Source organism: Acomys minous (assembly GCF_964271855.1).
Source record: "Acomys minous genome assembly, chromosome: 10".
Taxonomy (NCBI): domain Eukaryota; kingdom Metazoa; phylum Chordata; class Mammalia; order Rodentia; family Muridae; genus Acomys; species Acomys minous.
The window spans coordinates 83,225,291-83,241,409 of NC_140491.1; positions in this window are offsets into that span (position 1 = coordinate 83,225,291).

Sequence of the window (16,119 nt, forward strand, 5' to 3'; positions counted from 1 at the left end):
AGAACTTGGAGTTCTCTATTCATATACTCAAGAGTGGAATATATGGGTCACATGACAGATTTATCTTTAGTTTTCTGACACAATAATATGGTGTTCTGCACAGGGGTTGAGCCACTGCTCTCTGACCAGTGGTGAATGAGTGTTCCCTTTTCCCCATATCTTTACTATTATTTTTTATCGTTTGCTTTCTTCATGTTAGCCATTTTGACTTGAGTAAAACAGAATCTCATAATAGTTTTGACTTACATCCCCATAAGAATGCTGCACATATTAAAACCTTATTATTGATTATATGAATTTATTTCTTTTAGAACTGTCTATCAAGTGCATTAACCATCTCATTATTCTGTTTATTTATTGGAAAATTGTTTCCATTGATATTTATTTTAGTGTTGACATCTGTACTCTGATATTTCTCTTTGGTGTGAGAAATTATGAGTGTTCAAAGGATCTGTTTAAAAATTTATTATTGTCCTGAACATTAATTTACCAAAAACATGACTTACAATATTGAAATTTATTCTTTTCATATTTCAGACCTTGATATCTTTCTGGTTGCCCTGAATAATTGTGATTTTTAAAAACTTAACTCGGTGTACTTTCATTCTTAGTCTTTTAATTTTTTTTAAAAGATTATTTACCTCCACAATATTGCCAGCATGACAAAAGGGAAAGCCACACTAGTTTAACTAAGAAAATGTTAATGTTAAGGAATTATAAATTAGCAGTGACTTTTCTTTATAATGTTAGGAAATATTAGGTGCTCATCATAGCAAATTTTATTGTTAGTTACAAAATTGTAGTACTGAATATAAAGCAAACAATGTAAGTCTTCATAATTGCTAATATTATTATAAGAATTGTACAGAACTTCTTTATATTCATAAACATAAATATCGTACATGGTGAGGGGTAAAAATATGTAATTTAGGCTGGCTCTGTTCTTTTCCTACATCATTAAATAAAGTAATCAAAATAATTGTAAATCACCATTTATCTTTACATTATCATCTTTATTTTAACTGTAGAAATATATGATATTCTTTGGATATATCCTTAGTCTTCAGCTATTATTTTGACTTGTACCTATTACTGCAGATACTTAATATTGAGGATATATATTTCCATTAAAAGTTAGAAAGATGACTATTGAGAAGTCAAGTTCAACTTTATACCTTACAATTATTTAATAAATAAAAGCAGCAAACAAACTCTAAATGTCCTAATTTTAGACCACTTTATATTTGTGACTCTCTGCTTTCTTGAAAATTCTTTGTCAATCTTTACATCCCAACTTTTCTAATATACCAACAAATAATCACCAAGAAATTATTATGCATTCTCTTTAAAACTTCATTAAGTATTCTGAAAACTCAATAACATTTTCTTCAAAGAGTTTTTTTTTTCACATGTGGTATTACTGTCAGGAGAATGAAATCACGTCCTGACTTTTTATGATCTTGTTCAATCCTTGTCTGGAGGATGAAATATTGAACTTGTAATGCTGCACATATGTTATGTAAATTATAGTAGGATTTTGTATTGCTTTGACCTTTACAGTACTCTATAATTTGATTGGCTGGCTAGTCAACTTCACAGTGTTTACAGTCTTGCCCTTACTTGGATGGACATGATAAGATATTCCAATTCAGCCAATCAAAAATAGAATATAGAAAAGGTCAGCATAGTGTAATGTTTTCTTAAGCTACAGTCTTCTTTCCACTAACCAAACAATGCGTTCTCACAAACACTAAGACATCATTTCAAATAACATATAGCTGACTGCAGTGTCCAAACATAATGAATTGTTTGATTTGATTATGTTAAGATCAACTCTCCTATGTTCAATCCTGATAGTCCTAGGTAAAATGTTTGGGTTGTGATTAAGGCTACATTGTTACAAACTATATTTTACATTTCTTTTATCCTATAGCACTCAAGACCACATTTTCACATAGTGATCCCTACTCACTGTATGCTTTAAATATATTAAATTTTTTCTAAACACTTTTGGAATTATCTTCTTTTCTTTCATTTGCTGCATGATACCTTTTTTTTCTTCTTCTTTCTTGTCCTCTTGCATGCTTATCTGTCATGAAAGACTCCGAAGTCTTTCAAAGCTCAATTCTTTCTCTCATGGTATTTGTATACAGGATAATATTTTACATTATTATCCATAAATAACACCTTTAAATGTGCATATCAAACACTCTGTTCTAACTTACAAATATTTTAATTTTGGAATTGTATTCTGGATGCAAGTTCATCTCATTGTATCAAAAATAGACCAAGACTATCCTTATTCAATTTTTCCCCAGTGATGTGCGCAGCTAATGATACCCCACCATTCAACTCAATGCAGAAGTCATTCTCAAAGTGTTGATTACTAGCATTCTTTACTTTTTAAAATATTTTTTCATCTATCTCCTTTTTACTTTTATCACTGTGACTGGTTACCCAAGAATACCATCGAACACTTATTTGGGTCCCTGGAAACTATTATGTTACTCTACTTTCAGCCTTTGTCGAAGACAGTTAAAGTTGTATTTTAAAAATGAAAACTCAACAATATTATTACATCTTTCATTATCTTCCTTTGTGACACTCCGTGGCTCTTCCAATATAACCCAAAATATCATTTGTATAATTATTTGCACAATGTAAAGTAGGCTTATCAATGCAAACTGCCTCTTATTATCCTTTTCATGTCTACACTCTGCATTCAACTTCCTCACGTCCTTTGTGATTGCAGTGGTAGTTGGCTATGTGTCTTATTCTGGCTATAGTTACAGTAGTGGAGCTATAAGCAGTATTTTTCATCCATTTTGGAAAAATAGTTACCAACTATGGAGAAATGATGCATGTACCCAATTCTCCTCAGATCTATTTGAAAATGCCAGAGAAAGACCAGTAACCTTACCAAAGAGTGAAATCATCTAAGGCATGAATGAGAAGTACTGTATTTGTGGCTATCTCTGTGCTTCCTGAAAATTACTATCCAATGATTTTGCTTATCAAACAAACAACAGAGGAAAGCGTACTTACAATGCCTATAACAGTGTTGTTGGTTCTTTTCTGTTTCTGTTAATTTTTCACTCTGGAGACTATCTGTCCTCAAAGCACCTGTGGAGATTTTAATTTAACTGTATGTGTGTAAGTCTATGTGTAGATATACACACATGAGTAAGGCACTTTGGGAAGCAAGAAGAGGGTGTCAGTTCTCTTAGAGTTGTAGTTACTAACAGCTATGTGTGCACCTGACTCTGGTGCTGCAAATTCAATGCCAGCTCGTTGGAAAACTAGCGAGGACTAATAGGTGCTGAGCCACTTCCTCAGAACACAAAAGTTCTGAATAGGAATAAACTTACCTATATCCCCTTGTCTCTTCCAGTCTCAATGAAATATTCAATATTTTTAATTTCCAGAGTAAATATTTCTTCAACTCTTTATTTTAAGTATGTTGATTAATATAAAGTACACTTTTATACATGTGCACAGCAAAGTCTCATTGAAAAGTGCAAATAAAATTTCTAGCTATGTGAAACTCAAGAATAATTAAATGGGCAACTACACTTAAATATTTTGAGTACCAAATATCATCAAGAAAGATATCATTGTGTTATGAATAAATTGAATAGAAAATCTGGTTGACCAAGACAGGCTTCTTAGAAGAAGTGATATTTGAGGGTGAAATCTGACTGACAATATGAGTCAGCCAGGGAGCCAGCTTCTTTCAGTTTCATGCAGAGAAGCACAAACTCCTAGCAATGGTTTGACCGTCTTTTGTGAGAACTCTATTTCTCATACTTATGTGTATTGAGCTTCTGCTGAGATTCAGTTCAGCAAAAGTGTCCCATCCAAAGAAACTGCCTAGACAGAAAGCCGTCAAAGAGAACTCTAAAAAGTGATAAGGATGCTGAAATGTAGCTCTCTGCAATTTATAAGTAATGGTGGAGGTGTGGATGAGAAAGGACTCAGTTTTTTCTAAGGGGCTAGTCACTGGGAGTTTGACCATGTTCCAGTGAGTATATGAGCAACACAAATTGCCCCTCTTTCTACATCTTCCCTAACCATAGGTAAGTAGCTTTACATGTAAGTACATTAAATTCTATTCAGTTTTTAATTTTTTTGTTCAAAGTATGACTGCTTTAACCATTAGTCAGAGGCATTTTCAAACAAAAAGCCCTTTCCTCCCTCTGTAGGTTCTAAATGTTGTGGGCAAGATTGGCAATTCTTCATTCAGATACTGATGAGACAGCAGAACAGACACAGGGAAATATCCAGAGATGGTTATATAGAAAATATTTTTCTTTACTCCATTCCCTTTTCTCTTTCTCTCTTTCCTATAAGCTCTCTGTAAACCTGTGGTTTTGCATGTTTAAGGACAAACCATATATCTTTAGTGTCTTGTTTTCAATGGCACTAGACACTGTGAATCTGTCTAAATTCATAGGTGATATATTTTTAACAGAAAGCTACCAACTTTGAATCAAATAAATCAATGTTAACAAGTAGCATTTACCAGCTAAAGATTCACGGAATATACATAGCTATAATAGACTATCAATATGCCTGCCTAAAGGAAGAATTTTAGTTCTCAAAAGCCTAAGCAGTTTTCATTTAATATAACTTAGTGACAGGAGTTGAACATACAGGAATTTCACTTTGGAACCACCTAACCAATGGCCACAATTGAACAAGTGTTATGAGATACTATGGTTCCTCAAAGACAAAAATAGTTTGCTTTGTCTGCAAGAAAAGAAACCCCCCCTCTTTTGAATGTTTGAATCATACTGCACATAACGAGCTCTCTCTTTATACAGAATGCTCTGTAGGAGCATCGTGCTACATGGAAATGCAACGCTTAATTGCCAGGCTGAAACACTGACAGTTTGAGAGGTAGAGGCTTAGGTGTTACACGAAAGCTAGGAATATAATACAGTGTCAGATATGGAAGAGAATTTGGGGCCCCAAATCTATAAATTTTGTGTTATAACAATAACCTTGCAATTTATCAGTGTCTGACATGGTGTTTGACTTCTGACTACCTGCCAAATTATCTGGGTAACTACCCACCTGCTCTTTGCAGTGTTTCTTCTACTTGTTATTGCCTTACTGCTCCACAGAGTTTCATGTTTCATGCAACACAGCATAGAATAATAAAAAAAATTCCCAGAGAAGGTTCCCGCTGAACGTATGATGGAATCATGAAAGCTGATAATCTATGTTAAACCATATGAACACCTTCCAAGCACTTCCAAAGAGATGCTGGGCAATCAAAGGGCTTTACAGTCTTCAGATGAGACAAAAATAAAGTTGCCAAAGTAAGTGGGCTGTGGAAATGGAATAAAACAGAAAAATCTCTTCGCTTCTGAACATTTTATGTACTGCATGAGTACACGTGCGAGAAATCCATGGAAACGTTTGCACATTGACATCATCTGTTCTGAGGAACATGGTAGTGAACTTTTTCAGTGGTGCACTTTTGTCATTGCAGTAATATAATCTCTTCCTAACTCCTTCAGTTTTATATAGATGTTTGCATGAGGTGTGTTAGATTGACATAGTATCACAAGTAAATGTAAAGGTATTAAATATGCAAAGTATGTGATTTGTTTTCCTTAACACAGACAACCAAAATACTCAGACAAACAGAATCATCTACAGAAAAAATAAAACGAGAGAGAGAGAGAGAGAGTTGAGCTGTGATTTGGGTTGGACGGTGAATTGAAAGGTAATAAATTTGCTCACAAGTAATTTTTGTTTAAATTTTACAGTGAAACATTGTATATATTCAAACATGTAGCCAGAAGAGGTAGGGCCCTTTTCTTTCCGTATACACATAGGCATCAATCCCTTTCCAAATACTCATACAAACCTACCAAGAAGACAACAACAACAACAAAACCTGGCGTTTCATTTGGGGGCAGAGTTTCTAAACAGCATTTGTTGGGTCTTTGTTTTCATGTGTTATTGCTTAAATGGTTCTGTAAAACGAGAAGATTGTGATAGAGCAGAAACATTGCCATCAAGAGACCTAAACCGTAGTTTGCTTAGATTTTGAAGCCACTCCCTGAACACATGATAACTCTCTAATTCCATGGCTGAACAAGTAACCATTTTAATTAGACTCTGAGGCAAGCAACATTGTGTCCATGGTAACAAGTATAAAAAGAACTTTGAAAAAAGAGGGAAAAAAAGAGGAGAAAAAAATGTGATAACTGAAAATGTGTTTAAATCATGATAAAAGGATTTAAACAGATGTTATTTTTTCAAAGTGTTATTTTAAAAAAGAATCTTAAAGGGCTCTTGATATGAGAAAAAATCATTTTTGGATGTGTCTTTATGGAAAATTTCTCACCCCTAAATTCTGTAGCTCATGATTGCCATGGGTGATTTTGTTGCCTCCTGAAGGAAATGGGTACTAGAGAGAAGACATATGAAAGAAAAGCAAGTTAAGGTGCCTTAGGTAAAGGAATAAACGGTAGTGATGTAAAAATTCTCCAGTGTTATTTAATAGATTATATTCCATTTTCATTAAATATTGTATTCAGATAATCAAATCTTTCTTGGATTTTCGCTACAAAATGAGTGAAGACATCAAAACATAGCTTATAATAAATGAGATAAAGAAAGGGGCATGAGGCAGACCGGTCTTCTACAATAGGTATGTGTCTTTTCCATAGCTTTAGTTAGAAAAGTTTTTTTCCACTATAAATCTCTGATGTATAATGCCGTATAATATCATAATTGTATATAACACTACACACTCACACATGTATTTAAATGAAAAAAAAAAAGGTTGCTGTTCTGCAATTCGGGTCTTCAAAATCAGATCAAAGTCACCATAACCAAAGCCCAGAGTGAGAAGAGAAGTGTCCCTTTGGGCTCTGTTGCTGGTTGTCGACCACTAATTAACCTCTCCAAGAAGAGTGAGCCTGCTACTTTGAAATGGGTAGTTCCTGCCTAAAGTTAACTATCCCTCAGAGGGACAGGCATAGTCTACTGAACAGAGTACAGGATAAAGTTAGCAGGAAATTCAGAGAGAGTAGCGGGAGTGCTTTGCAAAAGGAGAACTTGTTTTGGCTGGATTTTCCCTGAAGTTTAAATGACCACTGATTGAAAGCAAATTGGATGTTAAGGAAATCTGGAGTGCCAACATAAAGAAACAAATTAATAGAGACCTGAAGCTACACTTGGAGAAGTCAAACCTCCCCTTGCTTTTCCTAAAACGTTGAAGGATCCTAAAGATTGCATGTGTCCAAGGTAATGTTCAATCCTTTGACTTTTGGCAAATAAATTGGTTATTCTGGAAAAATACGAGCCAAGGGAGAAGAACTCCAAGGAACTGGGGTACAAATAATATGGTAAAAGATATACAGTGACTATTCAAATTTGTGCTTACACATGATATTTAAATTCATGTGACTCTAAACATAGCAAGTTTCTATTTATTATAGAGGAGTTAAACAGTGTAAAGTACAGAGAATTGCATTCACATCTAGCATAAAAAGGATGTAGCCATTGTAAAGTCATTTCTAATTCTATACGCACACTCACATTCACACTTTTACACACATCCAAAGACACACTTGCCTAAACACCTACACATATCCTTACACAGAAGCAGGAATAAGGGGCTGTTCAGTACCTCCCATGAGTCTAGTCCTGTAGGTCAGGTTTATTTCTCTTACTCCATACAGTGTGAGTATTGAGGCCTAGTCTTCATACCCAAGGATACGTGTTTTAATGCCTGGATTGTCTTAGAGAGAAAATACAAATAATACGTGTTTTCAATGCTTTCCAAATAAGTAGAGATTCTCAGAGCATAAGAAAAATAGAATGTAACGTTAATACTATCAAATAGGATGTTGATCTGACTAAGAAGTTTGTTAGTCAAACTGGGCTTGATGGCACGTGCCTAAATTTAATCTCAGTACATGGAAAACAGAGGAAGAGTCACTGTGATTTCACAGCCAATGTGGTCTACCCTAGGAGATTCAGGACACCCAAAACAAAAGACCAAACTCTTTAAAACGGAATGCGAGTTACTTTTTGGCACACCTAACCAGATCAATCATGTCACAGCAGCACATTTTATCCTTTATTCTACCCCAAGAAATGCACTAAATGAAGGGATGACGGAATTAATGAATTAAACACGGTACAGCCTTGAGATACAGCCCAGTAAACTGCCTTCATGTCATTGTTTCAGAGATGCTCAAGTGTCCGATCATCACAACGCCTCCCAAGTCACTCAAAGAACAAAATTTCCAAACAGAAACACTTTATTTTAACGGTATGTTTTCCTCTTCAAAAAATGCAAATATTCTTGCAAACTCTTTTTTTAAATTTTATTAATTTATTCTTGTTACATCTCAATGGTTATACCATCCCTTGTATCCTCCTATTCCTCCCTCCTTCCCATTTTCCCCTTACTCCCCTCCCCTATGACTGTGACTGAGGGGGACTTCCTCCTCTTGTATATGCTCACTTGCAAACTCTTTAACACTGACTTCATGTTCTGAGAAGTCCCCAAATCTGGCTGAGTGGCAGGATTGCTTTGAGGTAACCTAGAAAATTGTAGTGATGCAGACACCTTACAAAACCCCAGACCTTTAAAGTATAGTAGTTGAGGCTCAAACTGAGGAATCACTATTAATTTAGACATTCCTAAGGCAATCTTCATAATCACTACTTAAATCTTTATTGCCCTTTTCGCTTCTCGGTGTAAATGGATTAATTAGAGAGACATACTAGCATAGAAGGAAGCACAAATTTGGAATCTTTGGATTTTAGCAGAAATCTCAGCTTCATTGCTGAATCTCTGTTAAGGCCCTGAATAAAGTGTACTGGTGTCCTTGGCTTTAGTATTCTCATTTATAATACAGGCACTGATATTATTTAAATATTAGTTCTATTGTTAGAAGATACAATGGACGCATCCATGGACTGAATGCTGTATATTTGTTTAATCTCCCTTCTTAGAAGTATAGTTTCGATCACAGAGACATGTTTCTTCACTGTTTAGGATGATGGGTTGACTCAAAAGTGGCAAAGGCAAGAAGAAGGCCCCCTTAGTGTTCTCTGGGCTTCTTGATACTCAAAAATTTTCTCCTGGTTCTTTTGCTTCAGAAGAAGACCAGAGGCATCATCATCCAGAAGTGACTTCCTGATTCTTCATGCCAAAATCTGCATCACATTCACCTTCTTTGAGCATCAGCTGCACCCCAAGTAAAGGCCGCATTTGTCAAGCAGAGCACATTTCTCTTGTTCACACCAGCTGTTGGAGCACACTGCATTCAGAGTTTGACCTGAAAGGACAAACAAAACAAAACAACAAAGCAAGAGCTTAGAAAATGGATACAAAAAACTGTTTCTGGAGGAAGTCAGGGCTGCACATGCCTATAATCCCATTACTTGGGACACTCAGGCAAGAGAAGTATATGTTTTCAAAGCTGGTCTGGGAAACATAGTAATATTTTCCATCAAAAAAGAAAAGAAAAAAATCACAACATTCAACAGCAACAGAAATAGATTTTTTAAAGCAAAATCAAACACTAAAACTATCTCAAAAGTTAAATGCTTAAAAAATGATACTTGGATATTCATACAGACTTTTTGTATTTTTCAATGTGCTAGAATTTATTTTTGAAATTGTACTTTAATTACATTTCTCCTTTCCCTTTCATCCCATTCCTCCAAATTCTCCCTATATTTTTAATTAGGTGATCAAATCATTTTTATATTATATGAACATAGTATAATATAAGCTATTAGAACTTTGATTTAATTTTTGTTATAACTGACTGATTTTTTTCTCAGTCTTTTGACCAGACTCAATCTAGAAATCTCTAATTATAGCACACTAAATAGTCATCTTATGAAGATTTACACAACAGACTTATTTTTAAAGATATTTTCCCTCATACATAATTAAACCTTTACCAGTTTCTCATTTCACAATCTCAATATTATGATGACATTGCAAGGCATCTCCAAAGCACTGAATGAAGGAGTATAAATTGTTGTAAAATATTATTTAAAAATAATGTATGCTTTGTGGGGATATATGCATTGACAAAATGCTTCCAAGAGAAAGAATGAATGAATGAATGAATAAATAAATAAATAAATAAATAAATAAGGTAGATGGCATTCTAGAGAAATGACACTCAAGACTATTCTTTAGGAAGACTGGATGACGTTTCCACAAGTTGTTTGTTTTTGCTGTGAATTTTCTTCTTTATTTTATACTATGTATATACCTGCCGCATGGTAGCACATGCCTTTAATCTCACCACTTGTGAGGCAGAGGCAGGCTGATATTTGTGATCTTGAGGCTAGTTTGGTCACAAGGCAGGTCCAGGACACCCAAGGCTACACAGAGAAAACCTATCTCAAACAACAAAGCGAGAGAGAGAGAGAGAGAGAGAGAGAGAGAGAGAGAGAGAGAGAGAGAGAGAGAGAGAGAAGGGGAGGGGAGGGGAGGGGAGGGGAGGGGAGGGGAGGGGAGGGGAGAGGGAGAGGGAGAGGGAGAGGGAGAGGGAGAGGGGGAGAAATATGTACTAACATATTATTAGAATATACAAAATCACACCACCTAGACATAAGCTGCCTTAGGCACAATTTCCAATATTTAAATTTTTATCAGCAAATGATAGAAAATTCCTATGCCCTATATATACTAAATTACATGACAGAAGACATCACTAAGACTAGCAGAAAACACTATATTTTTTAAAACAAAAAAGTGAAGAAAGAAACTAATGGCTTATATTTAAATGCATAAGCAAATACCCTCTTAAACTTAAAATAGGTTTTCAATTAACTAAAGACTATATTTCAGTTTATTTATTATAGTGCTATTAGAAATGAGCTGTACAAAAAAAAAAAAAAAAAAAAAAAAAAAAAAAAAAAAAAAAGAGCCGGGCGTGGTGGCGCACGCCTTTAATCCCAGCACTCGGGAGGCAGAGGCAGGCGGATCGCTGTGAGTTCGAGGCCAGCCTGGTCTACAAAGCGAGTCCAGGCCAGCCAAGGCTAACACAGAGAAACCTTGTCTCAAAAAAAAAAAAAAAAAAAAAAAAAAAGAAAAGAAATGAGCTGTACCATCATAATGTTCTCTCAGTTTTAAAAGTAAAACAAGATAACATCTTCCAGTTGCTCACTAAGGTAGTGTGGGCACTATTCTTGGTGACATCGAAAACCTTTGGAACATCCGTTATGATGTGCTATGGCATGTTTGTAGTGTAGATCTTAAAAGAATGAGGAAATGATGAGGCATACAAGATGATTTCTATCCTTTTTACACACATTTGCATAAAAGTAGACAAGTTCATTTTGCATTCCTTTGCTTTCTTTTCCTCCCTTTCCCTTCATGCTAGCTAAATCCTCTCTGCCACTGAGCATTTCAAAGCTTGAATGTGGACTCGTTTGGATGATCTGTAATATCTACATGATAACATACTATATGTTATTAAGATGCAGATAAAGGTCATTACAAATCTACATAGAGTAATTGTTTGCTAAGGGAACTTATTTTACTTGTCAATAACTTCAAAAGAGGCTGGAAGAAAGAGACAGTTAAGATTATCATGAAGCTAAGCAGCTAGACCTCTGTCCCTTTATCCCTCTACTAGGTGAAAGTATCTTTTCCCTATTCACATTAGCCCATGGTGTGGAATTATGTAAACATGGTATCTACTTCACTATAGATGGGAAAATGATGGCCACCCACTGTGCTACATGCTGTTTCTGTTGATGTTTTACTGTGGTGGAGAGTAGAGGTTAACAACCTCATAGTTCAATAAGCTTCAGTTTTCATCTCTTAGATAAGGCAATGCATTGTTTTTGTAACTGTGTTATACTAGTAGTAAATCTAAATTTGCTTAGGAGCCTGGTAAAATAGCTTTAAAAATAATGTTGAGATTTCTAAACTGAACCAAAGGAAATGAAAGTAACAATAAGAAAACTACCCTATTTCCCACCGGATAAATTGGAGTTCCTATTTGCATACACGATCATTTATCTGCCCTGAACACACGGTGATTCACAGCCCACCTGATACCTGGGGAGGAATACTTGAGCTGTTCTCTGACCTTCCTATGAATTGCCATCTCCAGCTTTGCTCTGTTCACCTCATATTGAATAGCTATCCATACATGGTAAAGCAGATAATAATAAGTTTAAGCCTAGATAATAACATTTTAAAGTGATGTCAACAATTAGTTATACATATTCGTGTCTCAGAAGAAGCCTTGATCATCTAGTTGTCTGGAAATAAACAAACTGTGTTGGATTATTTAAGAAATACTTTTCAGAAAGTGTGCCAAGATATGGCTTCATGCCTAAATGACATTTTAAATTTCCAATTTAGCAAGCTGAAATCAGTCTTCTGTTTTAAGAAATAAACTGTTTGCTTCTTCTCCTTTGTTTAATATATTTGGATTTCATATAAGGTACAGTATGAGTTACTTTTTGATTTTGTATTTCTTTCTTTATTAAAAAAAATCTTTTAAGATCTTAAAAGTGCCAGTCCCACTGTAGTTAGAATACACCACTGTGGTATTTTAAAATTAGAAATTATTATCTTATTGGTCTTCTGAACACCGAGCATAGGGATTGTGAGATCTCAAGTTAGAGTTATTCTTTTAGGTTATTTCATTTAGAATCTTGTTATATTTCTTGCTCCTGTCAAACATCTTGTATCCAAAGTTAAATGGAAGTCACATATGCAGCCTGTGTGATCCCGAGTTCTCTTTCAAAGTTCCATGGGGCCCTGCCAAGTGAAATTTGTCCATCAGCCTACGGTTCATTAGAGACCACAAATCAGTTGAATGGGAGGTGTTTTGCAGGAAACTATTCAAACCTAAGTTTTGCTAGCATCCTGATGAATAGAACAGCCTAGGAAAAAGAACTTTCATCTAAGGCTCCAAGGCAGTTAGGCTGGTGATAGCTGAGGCCTATAAAGCTAATTGGGCAGAAAAGAAGAAGGGCAGCTATATGGCCCGGACACAGAAAGGAGACGTTCCTTGGGGTTATTGGCATGTAGAAAACTGAGAAGGGTGATCTATAAGTGAAATTCACTAAAGATTTACACTTCAAGAGCATTTTCCACAGTGGAAGAAAATACTATAATCTTTGTAGCTGTAATATTTGCTTCTTGTTAAAGTGAGGCTATTTTGTGTGTAATAATTGCACAACTCTAGTTTTATTACTATTAAATTATACCATAAGGCATTTAGCTTTATAAATATATTTAAAGTTTACGTTATTAAGAATTTTTAAATGAAAATTCAATTTTACTAGGAAGTAAACTGCTACAAATTTACAAACATGATTTCTACTGTCTCTTTCCTCATTTTTTTTTTTAATATACCAGGCACATGTTCTATGAACCTTAACACTGAATTTTATCTCTAGTTCTGTGGAGAGATAAGTTGCCTGAGAAACCCGATGAAAATCAGGTAGAAAGCCACATTATAGTTACAACATTTTAACAAGAGCTTTGGAGGAAATGAACCATACAAAACTGAAGGATACCAAAAATAATGTCACATAGCTGTCCGTTTACAGTTGTTAAGATAAAAAATGGTCTGCAGTGTTACTCAATTCCTAGAGATTCTGATACTCAATAAATGAATAGGCATTCTGTGTGATCAGTAAAATTGATAAGCTATTATTTTTGAATCATCTTCATATGCTAAGTTGCTAATTAAATTAAAATTTGGGTAGAATAGCTAGATAACTTTAAAACAAACAATCCACGTTCGCTCTCTGCACAGTAGAGAATTATACCAAGTGCTTAAACTTTCTGTGGAAGCATTGTAAATCTGGAAAGTGAAGATGCCCTCCCAGTCATCTGTGATGCAGGTCCCACAGGTTAAAGTCTGTGTCCCTGGTAGGATGAGAATTGGGGAAAATTATTCATGTGCAGGAGAGGAAGGCACAACATTGCCAGAACTCACCTCCCCGCTCATCAGGTAAAGATAACACAAATCCTTCATCTGCTTATGATAGTCATAGGTGGAGGAATACACAAGTCACCACATCTACGAAAAGAAAATCAGTCTTACTCTAAGGACATAGAAAACAAGGTCTTCCCCGTGTTTACTCATAATATCACCTTTCTGAAACTCTGGACAGCAGGATGTGTGTGAAAATATGTTCCTAGAAAGTAATACTGTAGCTAACACATGGGCAGATAGCTGATGGGGTTGGCTGCTCCAATGTGTTTTCTGGGTACTGTTCACACCATCTCCTTGCAGATAACAACAGTGCTCCTGGGCCTTGCAGGTTTTGGTCAAGCTCATTAAACTTAGAGTTTCCTTAACTCGCTAATTGGGGTTCACTTGATTTGCTATGACATCACAGAGAGCACAGCAAAACCTTTGATTCACACTAGCCACTAGAACAAGTACCAGTTTCCTTCCCAGGAAAGGTGAAGGAAGAGTGGTGCTGAGTGGTCTGCCTTCTAATGATGCACTGGTCATTTCTGAGTCCTAGAAACTGCTAGTCACCCCTCACCTTGTGAACATGTAAATGCCATTCCCAGTGATATTCCATGCGTTGGGGAGCTTACTTTATCATGACACAGGAGAAGAAACACTCAACAGAACTGGGAATAAAGTTCAGAGCTAGATTGCCTGACTAGAACACCCAAAGCCCCAGTCTCAGTTTATAGAGGTGTGTGTGTGTGTGTGTGTGTGTGTGTGCATGTGGTGTGAGTGTGTGTTCAAAATAATATAGTTATTTCATTTCTCTTTTCCTCAGTAGGTAATAAATTAGCTAATGGGAAAACTGTAAACCAACAATTCCAACAGAAAAGGTACATAATACAATTAATTTAAAATATATAATTATTATCATATAATCTTAGAGCTGCTAAATATTTGTGTTCAGCTTTTGAGGGGTTCAATATTTATGGCATATGACTCTAATTTTGTTTATGTGACATTGATCCCAGGAATTTATATTCCTTATTATAGGTCATAAAGGCTTGGATAATTTTTTGTTTACCTACTTTCCACATCTTTCATTTTGCATATCTTTCCCTTCTTGAATAAAATGTCTTATTGTATCTAAGGTAGAACCTTCTGCTAGATAAAAAGTCATGTGAAGTTGGGATTTCTCTTTATTCCAAACACCCATTTTGAAGACAAAAGTATTTGAGTTGTGTAGCTGAATTTAGAGTTATTGTTCAAAGTAATTGTTCACCTTGCCATCTTTGGCATCAAAATGCGTAAATCTCAGAATTTCTCTGAGAATTCACACATCTAAGAGGGAGAAAAGCAAACTACACCGAGCAGTTCTTCCACTGTGAAAAATAGCAAAATTCCACACCTACAACAAATTGCAAATTTTCACATATTTGCTTGAGGCAAACATTTGCAATTTCACAGCAAATAAGGCTTTTGGCTTCAATACACAGTTTTTTAAATCTTCTTTTACCCCCCACCTTAGGAAAAAAATCACTCTATATTCAGACAACCAGAAAGAATGCATAAAGAAACTTACCTGTAATATCATGCTTATTTTAAATCTTTTAATTTTAGTACCTAACCACTTGGATGAAGGAAAATTTAAAATGAATATACTCAATTCATAAGCAGACATGATGACCATGAAACATAATTTTCCTTGGGACCTGAGTTACTAGCTCCATTTTGATCAGCAAGTTTCTTTTCAATATGTCTGTCAGATATATTGGGACAGAAGGCTGAAGATGATGCTCCAGTGTTATAGAGTTTTGGGTTACTGTTCAGGCAGCAAAGGGTCTCTGTCATTTTCTCATTTCTGAAGCTGCTAACCTGCACTTCCTATTTACTCAGGTAATTAAGTGTTATTCCTTCTCAAGTCTCTGGTGGGGTTGAAGACCAGATAGTTTAGTTTTACATTTAAGCTTAGTTGTTTAGGGGTTAAGATGTCTTTAGGTCTATATAGATGTTTTAAGCAGAAAAAGTTAAGATACGATAGATACTGATTTACATTCAGAACTTTAGACACACAAAGATAGGGAAGATGTTTTCTTCAGGGTTGCCAAATACAAATAGCCAAAACACTATGAATGTAACAATTATATAATTCCTAGTTGTTTCATGGTTCCTTTTGCTGTAGGTA